Consider the following 12,270-nt stretch of genomic DNA (forward strand, 5'->3'; position numbering starts at 1 on the left):
GTTTATTTCATTTTAATTGACTATGAAATTTAACAAAACAAACTTACCAAAAAAAGATAAGATATGAAATAATGTAAATGTGGCTTCTCTCTTAGATATATTTTAAATCAATGATTCATCAGTAAAGTACACCTACGTTTTAATGCTTAATATTTGTTTTTAATTTTACATTTTCTTAGACCAATAATTGAACATGAATTCTTCTACAATATCATATATTTATATCACTCTATCTCCCAAGAATATACTCATCTGAAAGATAAACAATAAATCGACGACGAAAAACAACGCACAGCATATGGTCATAGTAGCCTGATGTTGTGAAGGTACACATTTGGATTCAGTCAAGTTTTACGTACGCATACAACTCCTTCCTTACATATTTAAACCATATATCGTAAATATACCCCCCACATGAACAAACATCACATTTACATTATGATCAAGTGAACAACAAACGCGAAAACTAAACATATAAAAATAAGAAGATGGTGTATGATTTCCAATGAGACAACTCTCCACAAGGGACTTAACAACTATAGGTCACCTCAAGGCCTTCAACAATTAGTAAAGCCCATACTGCAAACTCAGCTATGAAAGAACCTGAAATGACAAATGAGAAAACTAACGGCCGGATTTATGTACAATATAATGAACGAAAAACAAATATAATATACAGCAACAAACGACAACCACTGCAATTACAGCCTCCTGCCTTGGGACAGGCACATACAGAATGTGGCATGGTTAAACTAGTTTGAAGGCGTCAACCCTCACGTTACCTGGGAAAGTGGTGAAACAGTACAACATTAGAGCAAACTATAAAATTCAGTTGAAGAGTTCTTAACTCATCAGATAAATACAAAGCAGACATACACCTAACAAAAACACAGAGGGGACGTAGCAGTGTACAAAATATACTTATACATCCCCACAACAAAAAGATACTAAGTACAGATCTGCGAGTACTCGCAGTTCCTGACAGCTAGATCAAGCCAATAAAAACTAAATAAATTATCATGCATTTAACCTTAAAATAGCAATCAGTACACACCCAACACCCGATGGATTTATGTAAAGACGTCATTAACAGTCACAGAAAAACATGAGTTTGTGCAATGACAAGATACAGGTATCGACAGATTGTAGAGCCATGAATGTGCATTTTTATATAAAAATGATATTTAGTTTGATTTCAATTTACGGATAACAAAATCAATACTAATACCAACAAAAACAATATTCAAAGATCTAATTATAATGTTAACTGGTATTCTTGATAACGATTTAGTTCAGAACTAACTGACTAGACTTCTTTAATCAAATTGAAGAAAAGTTGTTTTAAATTTTAAAACCTCAGGCCAAAACAAAAAACTTAAATTAGATATGAGGCTTAACATTTAGTAGACAAGACGCACGTTTCGTCTCCATAAAATTCGTCAGTGTCGCTCGATTCGAAACAATTGTCTATTCTAATCAAACAAGAACTTGACGAGCAACTTAAATCGAAAATTCCAAAACGTTGTGCCAAATACGACTAAGGCAATCTATTCCTGGGGTTATTTTGAAATATTCAACATTTCATGAAGAGCAAATTTTACACACAATGAATATATCAGTAGTAAGTAAGCTCGTTATGGGCTTGTCGTTGATACATTGAACAATGACTAATAGATATCTAAGCTTCTTGCAAAAGGGAGTTTTAGATTGTCTCCTAATATATTAATCCTTTTAAATTTTTGCAATCTTGCTTAAAATTCGTGCATTCTGTTCATTTCTTGCAGGAAAGCAAAATCTTTAAAAATGAACCTGATAAAGATCTAAGCGGGAGAATGTAAAAACATTCATATAGTTTATTGTTCAAGAAGTGCGAATCACTCAAAGATTTGTTCCTCATATGCCTGTTACTAAACATGTTGGGAAGCCATATAATGCTATGATTTTCTACAACAAAGCAATTACAAGGGCGCATTCGAAAACAACGAAAATATGAAACATGCATAAAAAGCTAAGTTGTCAAGTTAACATCAATATAAAACAGCCAAATGTATATACATGTGAATACAAATACGAATACCAATACGAGATCAGATTTAATTAAAGGACCTGTTCCGAAGCACATAATACCGTTTCGATTCCTAACATCACTGAAGAGACATCAATTGTCGAAATCCGGATATGGTGTACAAAAACCTTTGCACCTTTTGTTTGCGGTATACCATCTTTTCCGCAAGTTTATTGTTTTCTGTTTAGTATTAAATTTATAATTGAGATCCATTTATTTCATCGGTGATCCGTTTATTTGGCAATCGCCAATGGCAGTCAGCAGGGTTTAAGAACATCAGTTGTTCGACCTGCTAGTCAAATGCGTTTTGTTAAAATATACTTTTTCACTCATTTGGTCTTTTGGAAAATGTTGTTTGTGCTGTATTTAGCCCCCTCTACCAAGAAATTTTTTTTGCTTGCACACGTATGAAAATTGCGGGTTTAATCCAACGCAATCATAGGATAGAACGTTGTTTTCAATTTAGACTTGTATATATATATATATATATATATATAATCATTTATCATACAGTAATGTTAAGATATATTACATTAAAACAAAATACAAAAATAACACAGAACTATTCTACTTACAAGAAGGTGTATAAAAATGATTAAACAGAATATCAACCCTTTTCGATACAAAGTACACAAACTACATATATCTCTAGTCACTGGAATGTATGTTTCTGCTAATTTCAAAACAAGGACTAATAAGTCTTGGAATGGTGTACTATTATAAAAACAAAATGTCATGATACCTAGAATTCTGATCGGACTTAAAATAAAACTATGTTATCTTAATGGAGTTTTGCTTCTAATACCTTTGATTTTGATATTAAATAAAAATTAGCAAAATTTTTGGCAGAATGTTAACATCTTAATCCATTTATCTGCAAATTACAAATTGACTTGGACACTTCAACCCTATCGGCCTAGCTTTTCCCGTTTACTAATAGAAAAATTACCGAAAAAGGTAACCTGCCTAATCTAGATCAGATTCATGTAGAAAAATGTTCATCTTAGCAATAGCAAGGGAATATACAACTCTACACTCTGTGCAATCTAATGACTCTTAGTTCATGCTTTTGTTCTAGTTTATTTTGTTCTTTGATTTTTTCGTTAGTGCAATTCTATTTCTCTGTGGTCACTTTATTTGTCTTTGAACATTTTTGACAAATGTTGACACAGTCGAACGCTACAAGAAATCCAACAACAACCGTAATACACACTGTTCCAACTAAACCCATAGTTTTTGATGAATATCTGTTGTCAGGTGCACTTGTTAAAGACCTCGTGTGTTCTGCAAATAAAAAGACATAGATATTTTATATTGAGCATACAATAATGTCAGACTTGATTAAACCCGTCTTAATGGTAAAAGCTGGTTACCGCCTTATGTTCTTAAGTACGATCCTTAAAAATGAAATCAACGATTATGTTCCTTGTATTTAAAAACCGACAATACTGCTGTGTTCATTTATTTTTACAAAATAAAAATATTTAAAACTACGGAAAACGTTTAAAATTATTGAAAATCCGAATAAAGAGTTGTTTAATCTAGTACAATCAGTAACACGTATGTTTCAGTGTTACACACACACGGCCAAGTCAATATTCAAAGGTGGTAGTATTTCTCCCTGGAATTATCAATATTACAAAAATTAATTTGTGATCAACATAGTATAGCCAAAATATTAAATTAAACCGACGGAGAAGTTTTTAAAAAACTACATGTATACATGTTCTGAGTTAAGTACCCATTAACACAGAAACAATCCCTAATGGCAAAGTATAGACGTAATTTTTATGGGCTTGTCGTTAATACATTGAACTATGACTAATAGATATCTAAGCTTCTTGCAAAAGAGAGTTTTAGATTGTCTCCTAATATATTAATCACTTGAGGTCTTAAATTTTTGCAATCTTGCTTAAAATTCGTGCATTCTGTTCATTTCTGGCAGGAAAGCAAAATCTTTAAAAATGAACCTGATTAAGATCTAAGCGGGAGAATGTAAAAATAAATCATATAGTTTATTGTTCAAGAAGTGCGAATCACTCCAAGACTTGTTCCTTAGATTCCTGTTACTATTGTTATTATTACTATTATTATTATTATTATCATTATTATTATTATCATTATTATTATCATTATTATCATTATTATTATCATTATTATTATTGTTTTCATTTTACTATTCCTGTTATTAATAGCATATTTACCGTTGTTAGTAACAGTATGCATTTGATGTTCATTTCATTTGCAATTATCTTAAATCGAACTGTTCAAGAAACTGAATATTTCCCAAACGATGATTGGACACTCATTGATTTTGCTCAGTTATTTATTTATTATATTATCATGGTAGGTATAGCTGTAGTACTGAGATGTTAATCAAATTAAATTAAATTTAATGCTAATGTTCTGTTATGATATTATTTTTTCATGTTCTTGTAGTAATGAGATATATACAAAATCACTGGATCCTTTATGATACGGTGTTTGGAACCGAGAACAGGGAACAACTCATGTTTTTGAATTTCATTGCATGCTACATTTGTTTTTACATCCAATTTATTTTATGATCAATTTATGTATTACAGTGGCAAAATTTCGTTGTTATAGAAGTAGGGGTGAGAAAACTACTGAAAATTGTAATATAAACACAACAATTCTACTAAAAGAGACATAAGGATAGACCTCACCCCCCCCCCCCCCCCCCCTTTCCAACTAAATCGAACATACAATAAAACACACACACACACACACAGTCAATCCGCCCCTTATGCTATTTCCTATTGACAATAAGATCGAATTGAATGGTATATAATAGACAATAAAACAAATAACCTATAAGGTATTTAACGATACTTTTGAAATAGTAAAAGATAAAATGTGTATATCGTATGCGTATATTTTTGGTGTTTAAAACATTTCTATTTTTATTTAAGTTTCTGATGTTGAGGAAGCTATGCTAGTGCTTGATTTCTGTGCGACCAACTATAACATATCCTTGATTAGACTCCTCTTCACATTAGTAGCATTTGAACATTGTTTTCCCATTTCTAGAACGAGAAAACAATAACCATCAAGACAAATAGTACATGAAGCATTTTGGATGTGTTTTCAGTTTTAAAAACAGTCTTACCAGCTTAGCACACTATATGTACGAACGTATCAATCCACCTGTTTTTGCTCACATACAGATATTCTTTATCATGAATATATAATGTATGAAGTCTATATCACGCTAGCATGAAGATTGTTCATATCACGTAATTACTTTATTTAAACGACATCGGTACACATAAATTTGGATCTTTCCAAAATGTTAACATGGACATCGTTCCAATCGATCAACAAAACACGATTCCAGCCGAACATTGTACCTACTGTTATTATCATGTTTACAATAATTCGTATGATTTTGATAATTATTATAATTGCTATTGTTGTTATTATTATTATCATTATTATTATTACTATTATTATTATTATTATTATTATTATTATATTATTATTATTATTATTATTCTGTTTTCATTCCTGTACATTCTTTTACGGTTCGATTATATGACATTGCTTCTTAAGTATGTATACATCATTGGTTTACCTGAAATTGATTATATCACAATATGGATATTTCAAACATACAATTATGTTTTTATAGATACTACCAGCAATATTAAAAGATATTTGATAAAACGACATATTCCATATGATAACCAAAATACATAATTTTACTAAGTGCCTATACATTACAATACTATGGTACACTTTACTATCAATAGTGGTACATACATTTGATAAATTGTTGGAACACTGGAAATAAAATAAATCTGACTGTTTACGTCTTGCTTGCCTACGCACGAAAAATAATAAGTGTTATCTTCATTTACTGAAATATGAATTATGATACAAAACACGTTTTGATTTCCTTAATTTATAGATGGCGCAAAAACTTATTTGTATATAAAAGGTAAAGTAAAATAAGCAGTTAGTTTTCAATCACGAAGTAAAAAAGTATGCAAATAAAGATGTCAATATCTTGATATGAATTAATTTAAATCAGTTAATTAAGACGTCCTGGTATCTTTGAAATATCCTGCTTACTCAAGTGGTTCAGCCTTTTAAGGATGCTATCAAATTATTAAACAAATCTTCCCGTTGAAATGAAGCTGCAGTTTTGAAGGGTGTACGTACTTTCATCATATTTCATATCTATATATATATATATATATATATATATATATACTGTTTGGACTATATAGTAACATCAGTTTATCACGTGGTTCGTAATTATAGTAATTAAAACCATGGCCTTCAGCAACAGGCAACCAACCAACATCCACAAAACATCCACCCCAATTAATATTTACATAGAAGGGTCTTGGGGAAAAATTAGACCTATAGAAATACAAAAAGTTATATATGCTTTACAGTATCCGGGAAATGTTGATGCCATTTTCCTTTAATTAAAACCAGATATGTATGTTACAGTTAATAGCATATATTTCATTATCTATATACCTTAATGTTGTGTTTTGTATATCATTGATGTATGTCTATTATCGCCTTTAATTGATAAATATAAAACAAGTTATTAATTCACATTTTACACAATTGTATAAATCAAAGGTATTACTGTAATCGTCTTCTTATTTAATTTATCAATCAACGTTTAATACTTTAATCTTCGTACTTTGACTGGAATATTTTGATTTGCAATGGTTTCTTCTGTTACTGACAAGAAATGAATTTCAAAATGAGCATATTGTACATCTGAATGTCTAACTTCCGCATATTTTTTTCAAACATCTCTTGGGGTAAGAGGGACTTTGTTGCTTCAATGCTTCAAACATGACAGCTTACATTTGCAATGTATGTATATTTCAATGTGTACATTTAGGTGATTTTGTATTTATATGCTATGATAGTCCTTATGCAGTGTTGATAAGAATGACATTGACTGTAAGTATACTCCAAAGAACAAAGTTTCTTAATGTATAATGTTTTTGACATGTATGTCCGTTCGTTTGTCGGTCCGTGAGTCCGTGAGATCGTCCGTCCGTCAGTCAGTCCCGTTCTTGACATCGTAACTCCTCTGAAACCACAACACAAAAATTCATAAAACTTTGTAAATAATAAAGACATACTTTTTAGATGTGCATATCGACAGGAAATTATCATTCAACTGTTATATATATTTCAACAAATAATTTTGGCCTAAAAATACTATTGCAACAGTTTGTCATCGCAACTTCTCTGAAACCACACAAGAGAATTTCATGAAACTTTATAGATAGTAAGGACATACTAGGGATTTTTTAATTCAAAATTCAAAATGTAATCCAAAATTATATATGTCATCAAAAGTTTTACTCTATAACATTGTTTGTACATATGGTTAATATGTTGAATCTTTACTTACCCTTTAATTAAAAAAAAATTATTACCAAGACTGGCCGTCTTTAAATCTGAATAGGAACTATTCTGCAGCCTCTCTTGACTGAACCAGTTTGTGTTGTCTATTTCAGTTCTATTGAAATCTGGAAAAGCTCTCTCCAGACCATTTTTATAAACAACTACTTTTATCTGCCAATGTTTGCGAAGTGAATCATTTAATTAGCTTACATTGATGTTTCTTTGTATATTTATCTTATCTTCTGTAGACTTTTATGAATAGCATTGGTTAAAAGCAAATAATCAGTAAATATGATTGTGATGTTGAATGAATCATATGATTCATTCAACATCACAATCATATTTACTGATGAAGGATATCTGTTATCCGAAATATTTATAAATAATTACATTTATAGTTTCCTTTTTTGTTATTGGTGTTGTTGTGTACACTTTTTAGGCGCTTATATATATATATATATATATATATATATATATATATAAGAAAGTCTAAATTGAAAACAACGTTCAAAATTATGATTACGTTGGATAAAAACCGCAATTTTTATACGTGTGCATGCTAAACAAATTTCTTGGTAGAGGAGTCTAAATACAGCACAAACAACATTTTCCAAAAGACCAAAAAAGTATATTTTAACAAAACGCATTTGACCAGCAGGTCGAACAACTGATGTTCTTAAACCCTGCTGACTGTCATTGGCGATTGCCAAATAAATTGATCACAAGATGTAACAAAATAGATCTTATTATTAATTTATTACTAAACAGAAAACAATAAACTTGCAGAAGAGATGGTATATCGCAAACATGAGGTGCAAAAATGTGTACACCATATCCGGATGTCGACAATTAATGTCTCTTCAGTGATGTTAGGAATCGAAACGGTATTTGGAAGGCCATATAATTTACCTCAATTGAGGATGGACTTTTGAATTTTGAAAGAGTCGAAATAGGATGAACGGATCATATAAACCGGAAGGCAAATATAATACAAGCCCAAACGAAAAAATATAAGAAAGTCTAAATTGAAAACAACGTTCAAACCTATGATATATATATATATATATATATAACGTATAGCGGGTTATTTTCGCGGGTGTAAAATGTCGCGATTTAGGGGCAACAAGGTATACGAAAAATTTTGGCGGTTTTTATTTTGGTGGATTCGTAAATCCAAATTAAATATTTTGGAGGATACTGAATTTATTGCAGTTAAAAAGCTGTAAAACTTGACAAACAAGTGTCTCTTGTTATGGTTAATTGATTTTTTTTTACCGGAATGACCTCTTATTTATTGATTAGATTCTGATACAGTTAATCATTAGAATACCGCTAACTTAGATATTTGTTACAGGTATTCAAACGTCTTGTAAATTTTACGATTGATTATTTAAGAAATTAACCGGACCTATGATGTACTTACTAATTAGGTTACAAAATTATCATGAGTGTTTACAACTCTTATATGGCTTGACACTAATTAATAAGGGTAATTACCTGATAAAAGTACCTTACACTTTTATTTTAATTGACACTTATTAATAAGGTATACACACGTGACAGTCATTTTATAAAATACATTTATGTACAATGCCCTTTGGTATTTATCTTGTTAAAACTAACATACCTTTATTGACCTGCCGACATAAAAAAATAGATTGTTTACAAAATCCTTTAGCCATGTTTACTTCGAAAAATCCTTTAACCATGTTAACTTCGTAACTACCCAACGTATGCATAAATTTTCGCGGAATTTATTTCGCGATTTTCGTTTATCCGCCAAAATAAGCAAAAATAAACACCCCGCGAAAATAACCCGCTATACGGTATATATATATATTGATGTGATAAAATACATGAAGCAAATAGTTAACGAAATGGAATATCTCCCATCCTTAAATATACATGTTCCCAGCAGGCACTCAACGTTGAATAAACGTTGAAATGAGGTTGAAATGGTGATCAACGTGTATTCAACGTTGAAACAACGTTACATTTTCAACGTTGAGTAATTAACAAATATTCAACGTTGAGTTAACGTTGATCATTTCAACGTTGAAATCGGAACGTTGATTCAACATTGAATAAACGTTAACTTATTTACTCATGGTAGGCCTATATGAGGCCTATATAAAAAAAAATCATTAACTGAAGGCAATACATGCATGAACGTAGCAGTATATATTTATAAAGAAAAGAATAAGATAGGGTTTCGGTTTTCACCAATATAATTATGATAAAATTAGCCGGATCTCAAATAAAAATTCTGTGAATGTGGGAGGAGGTAAATCGTTTGATACTGAATTTCTAGGTAAAAAGAAATAGAATGCATTAATTTCATTTCACATAATATGAATGAATATTTTGAACATGTTAAGGAATTTAAAATAGTTGATTATTAACTAAAATCGTGATTTTATTGTATATTCATATTTTTGCGGGATTTGAACAGGAAGTTAGATTGCCCATTCGCAATATTTAAACCCGCATCTTTCCGTTTATCAAGTATGGTAAGTAGATGTTTCTATGTGGTCATCACGGTTTTTATATACATGTATGAATTGTATTTAGAAACTCTGAATTTGTATCAATATTGCACAATTAGAGAAAAATATAACGTCAACATTGTATCCCTGAGAACAGATCAGAACACATGGAAGGGCCATAGTGAATATATCATCTGACATATACAATTTTCTCCAGTTATACTATTTTTAAAAGCATTTAATGTAGAAGCATTTTTATTTTCATTGAGACATTAATATGGTTAAAGATTTTAATTAAAAGGGGGGGGGGGGGGGTATACGCAAGGGTTTACATAATTTACGGTGATCAGATAAATTTCCAAATATGTATACTATATATATGTGTGTCTTTCTTTAGTTTAACTTTACAGCTTGGTAAACTACATACTTTTTGACGATTATAAACAATCAATTTCGACTGGACAACAAAGTATTGAACGATCATGTGATGGAAAAATCATACTATTTTTACTTGTACAATAACATTATATAATTCAACAAAATAGTATTATTTCACGCTATGAGAGGATAACTATAGAATTTTCATTGATAACTTTTGACCTAATTAACCTTTCTACAAAAGTATTCTATTTTTAAAACAAGTCAGTCTGACCCTTATCTGATCTTCAGGTGATCTCTGACTCTGTGTAATACGAGAAATGAGGTTAACATTCAATTTGCATCTAAATGTGCGCACTTTCATTTATGACTACTCTTAAATCAACATGACCATACATCAATACAAAAAGACGACACAACTTTAAAAAAAACAATAACAAGGAAAGGTCTTTTATTTTTCTTAGTTAACTAATTGCTAAAAGTTTCATAATGGCATTATTACATGTACATGCATTAGAAACTTTTAGCTATTAGTTAACTAAGAAAAATAATAGAATTATCACCTGCTAGCCAAACACAAATTCAACAATATGCATTCGACGAAGACAATTATTTATGTGAAGGGTAGACTATAATATTACACATACATGTATAACACACTAAAAAGAATAAGCTGAATTTAGTATTAAGGACATGCGTTTAGCATGATTGAGAACATACATGTACAAAGTAAATACTATCATTTAAAATTCATTATATTTCCTTTTCATAAAACATTATCATGTAATGTTTCTTACTGTATGTGTATTGAACCTTGCGCTGAATGTTAGCAGTCCATTATCGTAAACATGTATTATTTATTTTACAGAATCTTGTCAAATAAATCAATGGCTGAAATGCATCAAGTGGAGCAAAATCAAAATTCAGTTTTGGGAATTCCAGTCTATAAAATCATTGAAGGTAGGTTTTTTGTCTGTATATATCATTTGTGTTCAAAGTTTAATCTTGTTCATTCTATTTTTGTTAACCTTACAATCCATATTATGTTTCGGTGTTTGTCTTATATACAGTATTCTAGTAAAGCTCTTTATTTCATGTTAATAGACTTGTGCAGTCATCAATAAAAAAAACGTCATGGGTCAAGTGTTTTCATGGTTATCAATTACATAGTCAAACCTGCAATCTTACAAATCTCGAGTAGATGCTTCTTCATTAGCAAAAACTACTAATAGTAAACATTAATGCATATATTTTTTTGTATTAATGATTACCTTATTACAATATGTGTTTTGTTGTTATGGTTTGATTTTTCATTGCTTCTAGAAACAAATTGAAAGTGGCTCAAATTTAGAGTATCTTTTCAGGACATTCAATTTATATTTATTATCATCTTATCTTTTCCAGAGGTTAAATATACTGCAAAAGTATAAAGATGTCACTGAGAAACACATATCTGATAAAGATCCTTCCTGCTTGAACTTGAAGTCTGCCTCAGAAAGATCTCGAAGTGGTGGAAGAAAGTTGACATGCAAAAAGGACAAAAAGAGACAAAGATAGCAAATGAATTTATGAAATAAATCTTGTATCAAAAGAAATATCATTGTATAACTAAATTTGATATTGCTCCTCAGTAAATTTGTATTCATTTAATTGTTTATACCAATTATAGGTGTGAGGGTAATATATATATTTACACATATATACAATCAAGGACAATTGGTTTTTTGTGGAGAGTTGTCTGATTTAATAGCAGTCATGCAGCATCTTCGTATTTTCAGAAGTATTGCTATTATCCTGAACACAAGTTGGATCTAATAATGTCTTCACTCTTCTTGAGATATACTACTTTTAAGAAGGGCTTAACATTGGTCAGTCGTTTAATATCTAAAGGACTATTTGTTTAGAACTATTCAACATCTTCTTTCTGTTTGGTGA

The 12,270-nt window shown here is 30.2% G+C and overlaps 1 long non-coding RNA gene across 1 annotated transcript; it reads left to right on the forward strand.

Annotated features, from left to right (window-relative positions):
- The first annotated feature begins 9,961 nt into the window (after positions 1–9,961).
- Positions 9,962–11,985, forward strand: LOC127719651 (uncharacterized). Its single transcript, XR_007990443.1, has 3 exons — positions 9,962–9,981; positions 11,204–11,295; positions 11,740–11,985. It is a non-coding gene; the product is annotated as an uncharacterized LOC127719651 (long non-coding RNA).
- The last annotated feature ends 285 nt before the right edge of the window (positions 11,986–12,270 follow it).

This window comes from Mytilus californianus, unplaced genomic scaffold (genome assembly GCF_021869535.1).
Source record: "Mytilus californianus isolate M0D057914Y unplaced genomic scaffold, xbMytCali1.0.p SCAF_11, whole genome shotgun sequence".
In the NCBI taxonomy this organism is placed as follows: Eukaryota; Metazoa; Mollusca; class Bivalvia; order Mytilida; family Mytilidae; genus Mytilus; species Mytilus californianus.